A 14,179-nucleotide genomic window follows, 5' to 3' on the forward strand; every position below is an offset into this window, starting at 1 on the left:
TTCAACAAACAGCTCGACATGGAGGCACACCAGGTGCAAGGTACGAAGAGCAAAGCACTTTTTCTCTTCGTAGTGGGCACGACAGTTTACGGGCTCATAGTGAAATGGTTTCCTGACAAACAACCAGAACAATTACAATGTGAGACTTGAGTTAGCAAGTTAACCACTTATTTAATGAACAAACTCGTGGCTGCTGGAATGTTCTTTTCCGCCTTCAGCGGGCAGTAGGTCAAACTTATAAACAGTGGATTACTGAATTAGTAGGCTTAACTAGGCATTGCAAACTTTTGTGCCGTTGTGGTCAATCATGCAGTGACATCATGGTGCGTGACGCCGTAACTCAAGATATTCGTGACGACAGAATTCGTGCTGCTATTTTCAAACAACTTGATCCTTCTTTAGATACAGTGTTACAGTTAACTGAGGCTCAGGACATCTGTGATTTAGCTGTGAGATGCAAATGTTAAATATTAAAGAATTGCATAGTGACAGTGTTAATAGTGCTGTAGAATGTAAACAGTCCCGTGGGAACCGTGAAAATTTACGTTTAAAACCTTTTATTAAAGAATTTACTTTATTTACTAGCGATTCATGAAGAAAATTAACACACTATGTGAGCGTGGAAGTAGTTGCCAAGGAGTAACTGATGGAAACGAATTAAATTTTAAACAATGGAAATTGTATTCGTAAATGCCTTTTCAAAAACAGATTTAAAATTTATAAGCAGAAAAGCACCCTCGTAATATCAAGTTACAATTTAACAAATGTGAATTTTATTCCTAAAAGCTTTTTCAAAACAGTTTTAAAATTATAAGCAGAAAAGCACCCTCGAAATATCAAGTTACAATTATTTAGAGGCAGAATTAATACAAAAAATATTTTGTTACAGTATGAGCCTTCGGGCTGAGAAGCTTGCCGCTCCCTTTCAACACGGCCGTAGTCACGGCCGCTCGCAACGACCTCTGAAAAACTACACTTGTGCAAATCTGCAACACACCAGATTACTTTAAAATAAAAATTTTAACAACTCACACAACACATTAACTATGCACCCCGTGAGAGGGATGGAAATGGTACAAATACTCACACTAAGAAACTATTGGCCAGCGAAAGTGCAACTTGTTTTTAAAACGGCTCTTACGGTGGAAGGGTGACAACTTTATAAAAATTACTATTTAAATGAAACCCATGAAATTCAGACTTACATAAAGTGTACAATATCCTCTACATTACACATATACCCTCTCGATAGACAAGATAAAAACATATTTCAGGAATTCGGCCCTTACCTTAATTCTATAAACTCGTTATCACCGAATCCGACAAACAATACAGAGGTAGCTGTTAACGTATGGCAGATTGACAGGGGGGGGGGGGGGGGCGTTAGTAAACAACCCCAACCGCAAATTGCTCTAAACCTCCCCAATTCCACAAGGGAAAAACGGACGACCCAATTCACAATAACCATCTTCCCGCGGGTGGGCAAACGGAGAAGAATGATGGGACGACCCCAAAACCAAGCGGCTGGTGACCTCACCAAGAAAACAAATAGAATTTAACAAGTAAATGAAACAACATATCTCCAACCACTTAACTTCTAATAAACTGCGATTTATGGCGAAGACCTGGCGCAGCATTCCCAATGCTCTCCCGAACCGTCCGCTGCCAGCTGCTTCAACGGGCGCAGGAAGGCGCGGCGATCTCCCGTCTCACGGCGTCGCAGCTCGCCCCGGCCAGACCGATGTCGTGGGTTGACTCCTGTTGCTCTCGTGTCGGCCGCTATATGGTGCGGCCCAGTGGACTCACGTGGCGACCTCACATGCGCGGACGCTCAAGGCGGACAAGTCATCTCGTGTCTCAGTGCGCGACCAACCAACCGACCGATCCAACCGCCAATGACCGTTGCCCGAGCAACTCGAGCAGACTGGCGGCCTAAAGCGCAGACTCAGATGCAGGAACTCAGCCCCGACCGGGCGACCACTAGCTGAGTTGTGTTACTGGCGGAGTGGCAAGACTCTCCTAGTTTGATCCAAACGACAGACAGACATTGACTGCCCCACACTGAGCCGGCTGGCCAACTGAGTAGACTCGCCTCGACTGACCGACTCTCCTCTACCGAGCTCATAGCGCCCCTTAAATGCACGTGAACAGGCAACCTTTCCCCTTTCCAACCAGAGTGAGACACCAAAGGTGCGATTACCACAGCGGTGCCACCGCCAGAAACGGAGGGCGACTGCTTCACACAACGCGCTGCGGCGCGTTCTTCAAAACAGCAAATTTTTTTACCACGGCTCACCGTGTCCTCCCGGCCCGTGTGACGCAGCCTGTGACGTCACGTACAGAAACATGCAGTGCCGTAACAGTGCCATGCCGCACTGGCAGAACACCTGTAGACGGAAAAACATAGCAAAGTCTTGCCCAAACTACTTTAGTCGCCATAAGCGTGCTCAGTGCCCAAGTCTACTATTTTTTTGTTTGTTTGTTTTTTTTTTCTTTTGTTTTTGAAACAGAGAAGGTCACGTTAAGTCAGTGTGCAGGAAAAAGTTACGTGGACAGCAGCTGCCTAAGCAACATCCCACCAAACCAGTTCAGATCATTAATGTTGGCGCAGCCAGCCGCGGAACAGTGTGACTCAATGGCGGTGGTAAATGTTGTGAAAGTCGCCCAAGTACAAAACAAAGCTAACATCAGTCGGGTGATTTTCATGTGTCAAACAAGTCACGCCGACGCAAACATATACGTCCACTACTAAATCTTTGCCCACTTCGCCTGTCACGCATTATATTAGCTCACAGCAACAGGCAGCAAGTGATATTTCTCTCTTAGATGTGCAAAGTAGTCGGGACAAGGCGTTTGTTTCTTTGATAATAGCTGAGAAAGATGTCAAACTGCAAATGGACGCCGGCCGTTGGTGGACGAGAGGTTCTAGGCGCTACAGTCTGGAACCGCGCGACCGCTACGTTCCCAGTTTCGAATCCTGCCTCGGGCATGGATGTGTGTGTTGTCCTTAGGTTAGTTAGGGGACTTATGACCTCAGCAGTTGAGTCCCATAGTGCTCAGAGCCATTTGAACCATTTTTTGCAAATGAACTCTAGTGCTCAAGTTACGATTCTGAGCAAACTTACTTACGAACGATTAAGTTCACCTATACTGAGTGCAGCTACTCATGTGTTGTCAACTTATAAGTGACAGGAAAGTTAGGAACTTTCAGGATGCTAGCTACTTTGCAAGGTGCAACGAACACAGTTGCATTCACAGTGATTTCTGCAAAACCTTTGCAGAATATTTTTGGCTTAGTTTCTTTTGACATTTTCGGATTGTAAGTACGCAAGACAGTTGCATATTTCAACAGATGTGCCTACATAAAAACTTCAAGCTCGGTTTGACAAATTTAGTGAAATTTTTAGCGACGGTCTCGGTTGTGCAAACAATTTTTAAGCTCGTGAGTCACTCAAAGATAATACACAACTAAAGTTTTGTCGAGCTAGGCAAGTGCCCATCAATAGGAGGTCAGAGTATGTTCTGCGCCAAGCACCGTTATCCAATATGGCGGCTATGACGTCATCAAAGATGGCGCCCGTGACGGCATCTGATAATGTCATCCAAGATGGCGGATATTGGCGGGAAGATATGTCATTAGGGCTACCTCCACTAACCTAAGTCATCCGACTGCCACCTCTTCCTAGAAAATGGTGGGAAGAGGATTCGGCCTGTGCTGGAGATAGGTCTTTATTTTGCATGCACTATTTATTTAAACAATTAGAGGCAGTACCACCATCCATGAGGGCAAGAGTCCATGTGACCTGTTCATAGTACTCGCACCAAAGGGATCTGTCCTCCACTCTGTGACGTAATCCAAGACGGCCGTCCAGGGGGGGGGGGGGGGGGGGGCGAATGGTGGGAACCAATAGGAGCCCTTAATCCAGTCACGTGTTAGACTTCACCCAGTAGGATGGCAGTATCTGGTAATGTCATTGGAGGGGATATAGGGCCGGCTCAGCAGCTCTGGGACCTCAATCTTGCTCAATCAGTCAGCAGCAGCAGAAGAAGAAGAAGAACCATGAAGCATCAACAGCAGTCACAATCCAACACAGCCGTGCAGAACAGGAGGAAACAGAAAAGTAAGTATCGCATATCGCATATCTTTGTGGTTAGCATTATTATTATTATTATTATTATTATTCATTGTTTCTGCATATTGGATCATGTGTAATGCTTCATCACCTTTGTTCAACAGTAGACCTCGACGTGTACAGGTCAGTACGGTAGAGCTCTAACATGCCAATCTCTGCCACGTCCGGACATGCAGCAACCTCAGCTGCCATCTTGTCAAGAGCTGCATTGACCTCTAGACCTATAACAGCAACAACTTCCAGCACGTCTAAACCTGTGGCGACCACATGGAATCCTGTAGTGCACATAGCCAACTTGATGGAGCAGGACAAGGAGCTGGTGTTGTCTGTCCCATTCATTGATTTGTGTGATGAGGACACACGATTTGCCCCCAACACATCAAACTGGATGACGGTACTGGTCACTAACATATGACCCATCCCAGCAGAACATCTCTGTGATAGTGCAGCCGCAGAGTGCAGATGCTGTGAATAAGAAGGCATCGAGTGTACCCATACTTTTCAGTTCCACATACAACTTAACTCCCAGTGGAATGAAACGTGTAAAAGTAGGTATAGAAGCGCATCACGTCTGGGGCTTGCATGCGGGAAAGGAAATTGAAAATGTATCGAAGGGTGTTAAAGTGCCAATTTCCGACTTCGACTGGGACGAAATATGTCGTGCAGAGCGCGACATCAATCAGCCGATGACTACAGTGTATTATCCAACTCGTTCGCCCCCAGACATTTGCCTTACTGGTGTTACACTTTCTGTTACAACACTGTATGATGACTGTGCGCTATGTGTGAAATCGGGTGACAACTGTGTTTATCTAAGGCACGCCTCAGTTATGAACTTATACGATCTGGATACTGCGCTAAGTCTTGCATTGGAGAGACTGAACCGCTGGTTGCCAAGCATAGACTCTGCATACAATCATAATGTAAACTCCCTAAGAGTGCAGAGTGTACATGTTGATGATTTGAAGCAGCACCTTTGTTTGCACATGAATCCTGAACCGAAAGAGATTAAATGTATGTGTCAAAAACCTGAGTATGTGAGGCATCCATTGGCCTCAGTGAGATACACGCGGAATTTATTGTAAGTCAAAAAGCTTTGTTTGGGAATACTGTAGAGGTGCGAAGAAAATGATACATAAAGAGTGTATTGCTTTTCCTAAGGTACTACATCATATATATATATATATATATATATATATATATATATATATATATATATATATACAGCAGGAAAACGCAGTTTGATTTGCAAAACAAGCACTCACAGGCGAAACTTTCAAGAGTTTTTGCATATATAGCACGGTAAGAGAGGTTAGTACATCAGTCTACGCTACACCATGGACAAATTCGCACGTATGTCCAACTCTCAACCCGAGATGACGTGTGTACACAGACAGAACATTCGCTTTTATTTGGATGCGAAAATTCATGCTATGGCGCATAAACTTGCAGGTATAAGCAGGGAACTAGAGACGTATTACCAGACTCTTCTGAGAATGGTGAATGCGTTAAATGAGCTAGTTAATCAAGTCAGTATGAAAGTAACCGACTTAACTGAAAGGATCGATGCTATTCAGGGGAAAATAGATGCACACTTCCTTGTTGTTGAGAAGGGTCATCAGGATCATAGTAAGAGGAGGAAGAAAATGACTGGATGTTTAAAGTCTCACGCAGCGGAGATGTCGGATTAGTACACGTCGAGATGTCGGCGAAGCAAAACCAGATTCAGGCTCGTAAAGCAGTTCGTGAGAAATTACGGTTGCTGAGGTTAGGGCACATTGATCGGTAGCAAACACACACTCCAGGTCAGTTAGAACGTTCGACGTTAGCAGGGGAAGACCGTACATGTTGGGTGCGCATCCTATAAATGTAACTGAAGACAAAATACAGATCGTTGACAGACAGTTTGACAGAACACCCGGCTTAATGAATCTTATTCTCCTAAGACCTACCAAAGAAACCATAAATTGTTCAGTTAATGATAGGGACACGTACCGTGAAATACTGCACGTGACTGGTGTACACAAGTTCATAAAAGCATGAGCAACAGGAAATATAAAACCATTACAAAACCAGCACTTGGATGCGAAAACAACAACGGGGGCAGCAGCGGTGATGGTATTGACATTGAGCATAACACAGTGAACAATCTAATCCCTCAGTATACAGGGTGAGTCACCTAACGTTACCGCTGGATATATTTCGTAAACCACATCAAATACTGACGAATTGATTCCACAGACCGAACGTGAGGAGAGGGGCTAGTGTAACTGGTTAATACAAACCATAAAAAAATGCACGGAAGTATGTTTTTTAACATAAACCTGCGTTTTTTTAAGTACAACCCCGTTAGTTTTGATAGCACATCTGAACATATAAAAAATACGTAATCAGTGCCGTTTGTTACATTGCAAAATGTTGATTGCATCCGGAGATATTGTAACCTAAAGGTGACGCTTGGGTACCACTCCTCCGCTGTTCGATCGTGTGTATCGGAGAGCACCGAATTATGTAGGGATCCAAAGGGAACGGTGATGGACCTTAGGTACAGAAGGGACTGGAACAGCACATTACGTCCACATGCTATCACCTTTTTATTGGTCTTTTTCACTGACGCACATGTACATTACCATGAGGGGTGAGGTACACGTACACACGTGGTTTCCGTTTTCAATTACGGAGTGGAATAGAGTGTGTCCCGACATGTCAGGCCAATAGATGTTCAATGTGGTGGCCATCATTTGCTGCACACAATTGCAATCTCTGGCGTAATAAATGTCGTACACGCTGCAGTACATCTGGTGTAATGTCGCCGCAGGCTGCCACAATACGTTGTTTCATATCCTCTGGGGTTGTAGGCACATCACGGTACACATTCTCCTTTAACGTACCCCACAGAAAGAAGTCCAGAGGTGTAAGATCAGGAGAATGGGCTGGCCGATTTATGCGTCCTCCACGTCCTATGAAACGCCCGTCGAACGTGTACCTCACCCCTCATGGTAATGTACATGTGCGTCAGTGAAAAAGACCAATAAAAAGGTGTGGACGTAATGTGCTGTTCCAGTCTCTTCTGTACCTAAGGTCCAGCACCGTTCCCTTTGGATCCCTACGTAATTCGGTGCTCTCCGATACACACGATCGAACAGCGGAGGAGTGGTACTCAAGCGTCAACTTTAGGTTACAATATCTCCGGATGTAATTAACATTTTACAATGCAACAAACGGCACTGATTACGTATTTGTTTATATGTTCAGATGTGCTAACAAAACTAACGGGGTTCCATTTAAAAAAACGCAGGTTTGTGTTAAAAAACATACTTCCGTGCATTTTTTTATGGTTTGTATTAACCAATTACACTAGCCCCTCTCCTCACGTTCGGTCTGTGGAATCGATTCGTCAGTATTTGATGTGGTTTACGAAATATATCCAGCGGTAACGTTAGGTGACTCACCCTGTATATATTATGACGATCCCAACGAACTAATAGATCGACTACGGCTACTCATAGCATCAGCTGCTGAAGGTAATACAGCTCATTCGAATGAGGTTGTTTCGATAATCTCGGAGCTTCAGGAGAGAGGTATCATAGAATAAGTGTGGAGACGGTAGTTCGAGAACTGCACAAGCCAGCAAGCCGCAGACATGTTATAATTAAAGGATTGGATGACTTGTGGCAACCTGATCTTGTAGATGTGCGGCAATATTCAAATGAGAATAATGGTTTCAAATACATTTTGATGGTTCTTGATACATACTGGAAATTTACCTGGGAATTACCTGTCAAAAGAAAAACCGGTTGAAATGTCGGTGATGTTTTTGAGCGTTTGCTACAGACAGGAACGAATCGATGCCCCGACAATCTCCAGATCGATCATGGTGGTGAGTTTTACAATAGGTATTTCAAGACAGTGATGCAGCGGTATGGAATACATCACCACTGGACATTCATTCACCTGAAGGCTAGTATCGTGGAGCGCCTCAACAGAACAATAAAAGGTCGAATGTGGCGGCGTTTTAACTTTCGCGGCTCGTACAAATGGACAAATATCCTCCCAGAAATAACTGCTCAATATAATAGAACCAAACATAGCACAATATAAATGCGACCAATCGATGTTCGTGATAATGGACTCATGGGTACCGTGTACTTTCGCATTAAGATGCTCGATCCACTAAAACAAAATTTAATGTAGGTGATTTGGTGCGTATCTCAACACAAAAGACGGCATTTGAGAAATCATACCTACCGAACTGGTCAACTGAGATATTTACAGTTTCAAAGGTACAGCGAACCAATCCTAGAACTTATATATTGAGGGACAGTACAGGTGAAGAAACTGCGGGCTCCTTCTACACTGAGAAGGTGCAGAAAACCTCAGAACCACATGCCTTTTTAGCAGAGAGAGTCATAAGACGACGAGGAAACAAGGCACTAGTCAAATGGCTTGGTTTTCTTCCTGCTACACAAAACAGTTGGACTGATGCCGGCGATTTGCTGTATAATGGGCGTGCATTGTCCACAACCACCACAGTAGCGTAACATGCGCGCTAGAAGACACATTAGAGAAGGGGGTGGTGTTCTAGACAAACTACCTGTGGAATTACACATCCTCGGGTATAACTACCGTGGGCATGGGATAAAGCTTCAGAAACGCTTGGCGCGAGGCCATAAGTGTATGGCGTGTATGGAACACGGCAATGTATACGCAGCAAATAAAGATCTAACAAGTCGACACATTGCAGATAGTATTTTAGCTGATAAGGCTAAGGCGATACGGAGAAGGAAGGATATTGGTATAGGTCAACGAATCGCAGCATTTGTGGTTGATAAAACCATGCGCGGAAAAATCAAGTTGGGTGTAGGAGTGATGAATTTCTAGCGAGTTATAAACGCTGCACGTTGCGCACTATACAAGAAGAAGAACAAGAAGGGTTGTTTGAAGAACTGTATCCTGACAGCGATGTATGCAGCGAAAAACGCAATGAAGAAGAAAGATTCCCGTACAAGAAGAAGAGGATCGGTTAAAGCACCTCGTGTCCTACCAATACCCAAGACATCCAGAGGTTTTATTCCTTTTCTCATCCTGGCCAACTCTGCACTCTCGGCGGTAGTTTCCCTCGCCGGTGGTGCCGCAACTATTGCTCGAACGGTCAAGAACGCGCAAAACTCCCAAGCACAGTTAGAAGAGGCAAGAAGACATAATTGCATGATGGAAGCCGCAGCCATAGGGAAAGGACTATACTTGAAACCGTACAGGAAGGGCCTTAGTCTATTTATAAATTAAAAAAAAAAAGCCCATTAGCGGTCCTACCAGATCGACCACTCACAAATACAGACCTTCTTAAGTGTGTTAGAGATAAATTCAAGATACCAAGATTCCGTGGTGTGTTTATACGGGATACATTACCTAAGACTGGAAAACTGGTTAACTGGTTAATGCGGTATTGTGAATTTAGATGTTGCTGGAGGACCTGCCACCCCATGGGTGGCATACTTTAAGAAAGACACAGATACTGTCTGCTATTTCGACTCATTTGGTGACCTGCAGCCACCCGAAGAATTACAACAATACTTCACTCACAAAAGACGTGTACTCTACAATTATTGCCGCTATGAGAACTTTAATACACACCTCTGCGGACGTCTATTTCACTTGACGTTCACAAAGAAGAGGAAGGGTGGTCAGACATACACTCCGGAACTTTTCAAAAACACCTGCAAGCAAACGCACGTCCGTGTCCATGTATAACCTTTCATATTTTCCCAAATTGGGGATATTGAATTCCCGCCAGACATTCACAGCATGCTTATGATCTGCGGTAGTTATGGCATCACCTGTGAGAGTACTGGTAAAAGCAGAGATGTCGAGAAGCCTGGTTTCATTGAGTTTTGCCATACTATCAACATACTCGTATGGGAAACCTCCTTTCCTAGTCGCAAGTTGGAACTTTTCCTCATCAGGAAATGCAGATCGAGTGACATGCATATCACTCCGAGGTAAAGTCTTATCTAGTTTCTGGAGTGAAGTCGGCGTAAAGCATAAAGAGTGAAGGAAGTGGAGCGTAAGTTTTGACGTCATTCGTTTTGAGAAAGAGATGTACTTCTCAACACTTTCAGGGAGGACACTGACCTGATCATTCTTCTTACCGAAATCAGCCAAGTGCTCAACGAGGAAATGAGCGTCATAGCCGCTTCAATTATGAAAGAAGACGGGTATGTGTCTAGGTAACTGATACTTCAAATTTTCATGCGTTGTGAGCTGCACCGTGGAACTTACCCGTAAGATGACAGTGGTCTCTGATGTGTTGGCAGAAGAGCCAACACCGTTTTGCTAGAGGAGGCCGAAATGCACGCGTTTAAGCTCACGCAGACTGGCGTGAGGTCTGGAACAAGGTAAAGTAATTATAGCAGCCAAAAATAGTACATAGCTTCTGGAATAACTTTAATCCATAATTGGAGAACATCGCTCTTGATGATACATAATTACAATCTCAATATAAACTGGTAATGGCGCCTTGCTAGGTCGTAGCAAATGACGTAGCTGAAGGCTATGCTATCGTCTCGGCAAATGAGAGCGTATTTGTCAGTGTAGCATCGCTAGCAAAGTCGTCTGTACAACTGGGGCGAGTGCTCTCTAGACCTGCCGTGTGGCGGCGCTCGGTCTGCAATCACTGACAGTGGCGACACGCAGGTCCGACGTATACTAACAGACCGCGGCCGACTTAAAGGCTACCACCTAGCAAGTGTGGTGTCTGGCGGTGACACCATATTCCTCCCCCGCAAATCGGCGTACGGTTGTGTTATATGGCTTCCGCCCGCCGTGGGGAGCACCCCATGTTGACGTATGCGAGAAGGTGGGGAGCCTAACAACAGGCGAGGCTGTGCCACCCGCACCCTGCCATTCGGTCCGAAGGAAGCTAGGAAACGCCTGAAAACCTAGTCCAGGGTGCACGCCAACATGCGGTGTATGCGCCCGCAGAGAGACAGGAGGGGCCGAAGGGTCGACCTCCATCAGAACGGGGCACCCGACGGGCGTAGACGACATCTGGTCCGGAGCGGGCAAGAGTTCCATGTCGGAGGACAGCTGGTCACGGGAAGCGATCGGCGGCGCGTGACCCAGGGAGGCGCTTGGCGGCTGCAGCGAAGCGTCCACTGCGGGCGTCGCCGGCGGTAGAACAGGAGGCGGCGGCGGCGGCGGCGGCGCGTCGCCATGGGGCAAAATGGAAGGCAGCCTCGGTAACACCTGGGGGTGAGGCGAGCCAGTAGATGGGTCCCTAGAGCACTGACCGGACGGCACCGTCGCTGAAAGCAGACGGGGAGCGGCAGAACCCGTGCGACGACAGAGGCGCAGCTGATTGAGATGCCGACGCACCTCTCCAGAGGCCCCCAAAACCAAATACATAGCGCGGCCGAGGCAGCGAAGAATGCGCCCTGCGAGCCAACGCCGTGAACCTCGATAGTTGCGATAGTATACAACGTCGCCCGGAGCAAAAGCAGGCGTATGCCGATGCACAGGAACCTGCTGCGGCGGATGTAGCAAAGACATCAAGGTTCGATGAGGACGACCATGGAGCAACTCAGCCGGCGAGCGACCATCTCGGGGCTGAGAGCGATACGAGGACAAGAAGAGCAAGAACGCGTCCCCCGAGAATGCGACTCTTTCAACTTCAACATCTGTGACTTGAAAGTCCGGACCTATCGTTCAGCGGCACCGTTTGACTGAGACGAAAATGGCGTGGATGTCAGATGTTGAATACCATTGGCCTTGCAGAATGACTGAAAATCTGCGGACATGAATTGTGGGCCATTGTCGGAAACAATAGTCTGTGGAAGACCTTCAATGCAAAAGATAGCGGATAACGCTTGGATGGTGGCAGATGACATCGTGGAAGACATCCGGACAACAAAAGGAAAATTACTGAAATAATCGACCACAACCAACCATCGAGCATTCCAGAATGGACCAGCAAAATCGATGTGTAAGCGTTGCCAAGGGGAAGTGGCTTTCGGCCACGCAAAGAATTTCCGCGGTGGGACGGATTGTTGGTCGGCACACGCCATGCAAGAAGAGCACATATTCGTAATCGCAGCATCGATTCCGAACCAAGTACAGTGCTGACGAGCAAGTTGTTTCGTTCGCACTGTACCCCAATGTCCGTGGTGGAGAAGCCGTAAGACAGAGGACTGTAACGAACGTGGGACCACGACCCTGGACTGATCATTATCAGAACGCAACAGCAAAACACCACGTCGTACAAAAAGTCTCTCCTTGTGAGCAAAAACTCGGCGAACCAACGGATCCTCGATCCGTGACGAAAATCAATCGGAAACGATTCGACCACGTCATCGGTTGCCGCATCAATGAACATGCAAGCAAGTTCGGAGGAATCGAATGCTCTATTCTCAGCAACAGGCAAACGGGACAACGCATCGGCGTTTCCGTGCTTAGCAGTGGACCGATACAAGATATCGTAGCGGTACTGCGAGAGGAAAATAGACCAGCGAATGAATTTCTGTGCTGTACGTGGAGGTACAGGCTTGTTCGGATGAAAAAGCGATGTCAAAGGTTTGTGGTCTGTGATGATGGTAAAGTGACGACCATACAAGAAATCATGAAACTTAGTAACACCAAATACGAGAGCCAAAGCTTCTTTCTTTATCTGTGAATAATTTCTTTGCGCCGACGAGAGCAATTTGGACACAAAGGCAGTAGGGCGATCATGCAATCCATCTTTGTGCGCAAGCACAGCACCAATCCCGAAATCCGATGCATCTACCATCAACAGAAGGGGTTTCTGGGGATCGAATGGCGTAAGGCAAGTAGTGGAAAGCAACGCCGATTTCAACTGGCGAAAGGCGCGTTCGCATTCTGTCGTCCAGACGAACGGAACACCTTTACGGTGTAAGCGATGAAGCAGAGCTGAAATGGTAGAGGCGTGGCGCACATATTTGATTTTTCCCAATACACTCTGTAGCTGCTTCACATTCTGTGGCGAAGGCAAGTCCTGTATGGCACGGAGGTGCTCGGGACTGGGATGTATGCCTTGGGCATCGATTACATGTCCCAGATAGGGTAAGTCACGAGCAAAAAACACACATTTGTCCTTCCGCAAGCGAAGACCATTTTGACGCAAGACCTGAAATAATGTTCTGAGATTGGCTAAATGTTCTTCTTCCGTCTTTCCGGAGATCACAATATCGTTCAGATAGTTTGCTGCAGTATGGACCGTTGCACAAACAGTTTGTAAATATTGCTGAAACAATGCAGGGGCAGATGCACACCCGAATGGCAGTCTTTTGAATCGATACAAACCAAGATGCGTGTTAACCACCAAGACGCGCTGGGATTCGTCGTCCACCGGTATTGGCAAGTACACATCTGCTAGGTCCAACTTCGAAAAATATTTACCCGGGCACAGTTTGTCAAAAAGATCTTCCAGGCGGGGTAAAGGAAAAGTTTCAATCACTAGTTGTGGATTCACTGTAGCTTTGAAGTCCACACAAAGTCTCAATTTTCCGGAAGGTTTTGGCAAAATTACTAAGGGTGATGCCCAGAGAGAAGCCTGCACACGTTCAATCACACCTTGTGATTCCAAATCGTGTAATGTTCTTGCGACCTCATCACGCAATGCGTGGGGAACATTGCGCGCTCTGAAAAATTTCGGTTGCACATTTACTTTCAGTTCCAAATGTGCTGTATAGTTCATAGCGCAACCAAGGCCAGGTGCAAAAATGTCCGCAAATTCTTCACATAGACGAAAAACACTGTCTTAAGGCACAGTTTGGTTCACTGATAGGACCTGATTGACTACAGACAAGCTAAACAACTGAAATAAATCTAAACCAAACAAGTTCACAGCAGAAGAAGAACGAAGAACGTAAAATGACAAAAGTTTTGTTTGTCCCTTGTATGTTGCAAGAAGGCTGCACTGTCCTAACACAGGGATATCCTGACCGGAATAGCTAGTTAACTTAACATTCGCGGCACGCAACAGAGGTGTGCCCAGTTGTTTGTACGTGTCTTTATTGATCAATGAAACTGCA

This window comes from Schistocerca nitens, chromosome 6, assembly GCF_023898315.1.
Source record: "Schistocerca nitens isolate TAMUIC-IGC-003100 chromosome 6, iqSchNite1.1, whole genome shotgun sequence".
NCBI classification, from domain to species: domain Eukaryota; kingdom Metazoa; phylum Arthropoda; class Insecta; order Orthoptera; family Acrididae; genus Schistocerca; species Schistocerca nitens.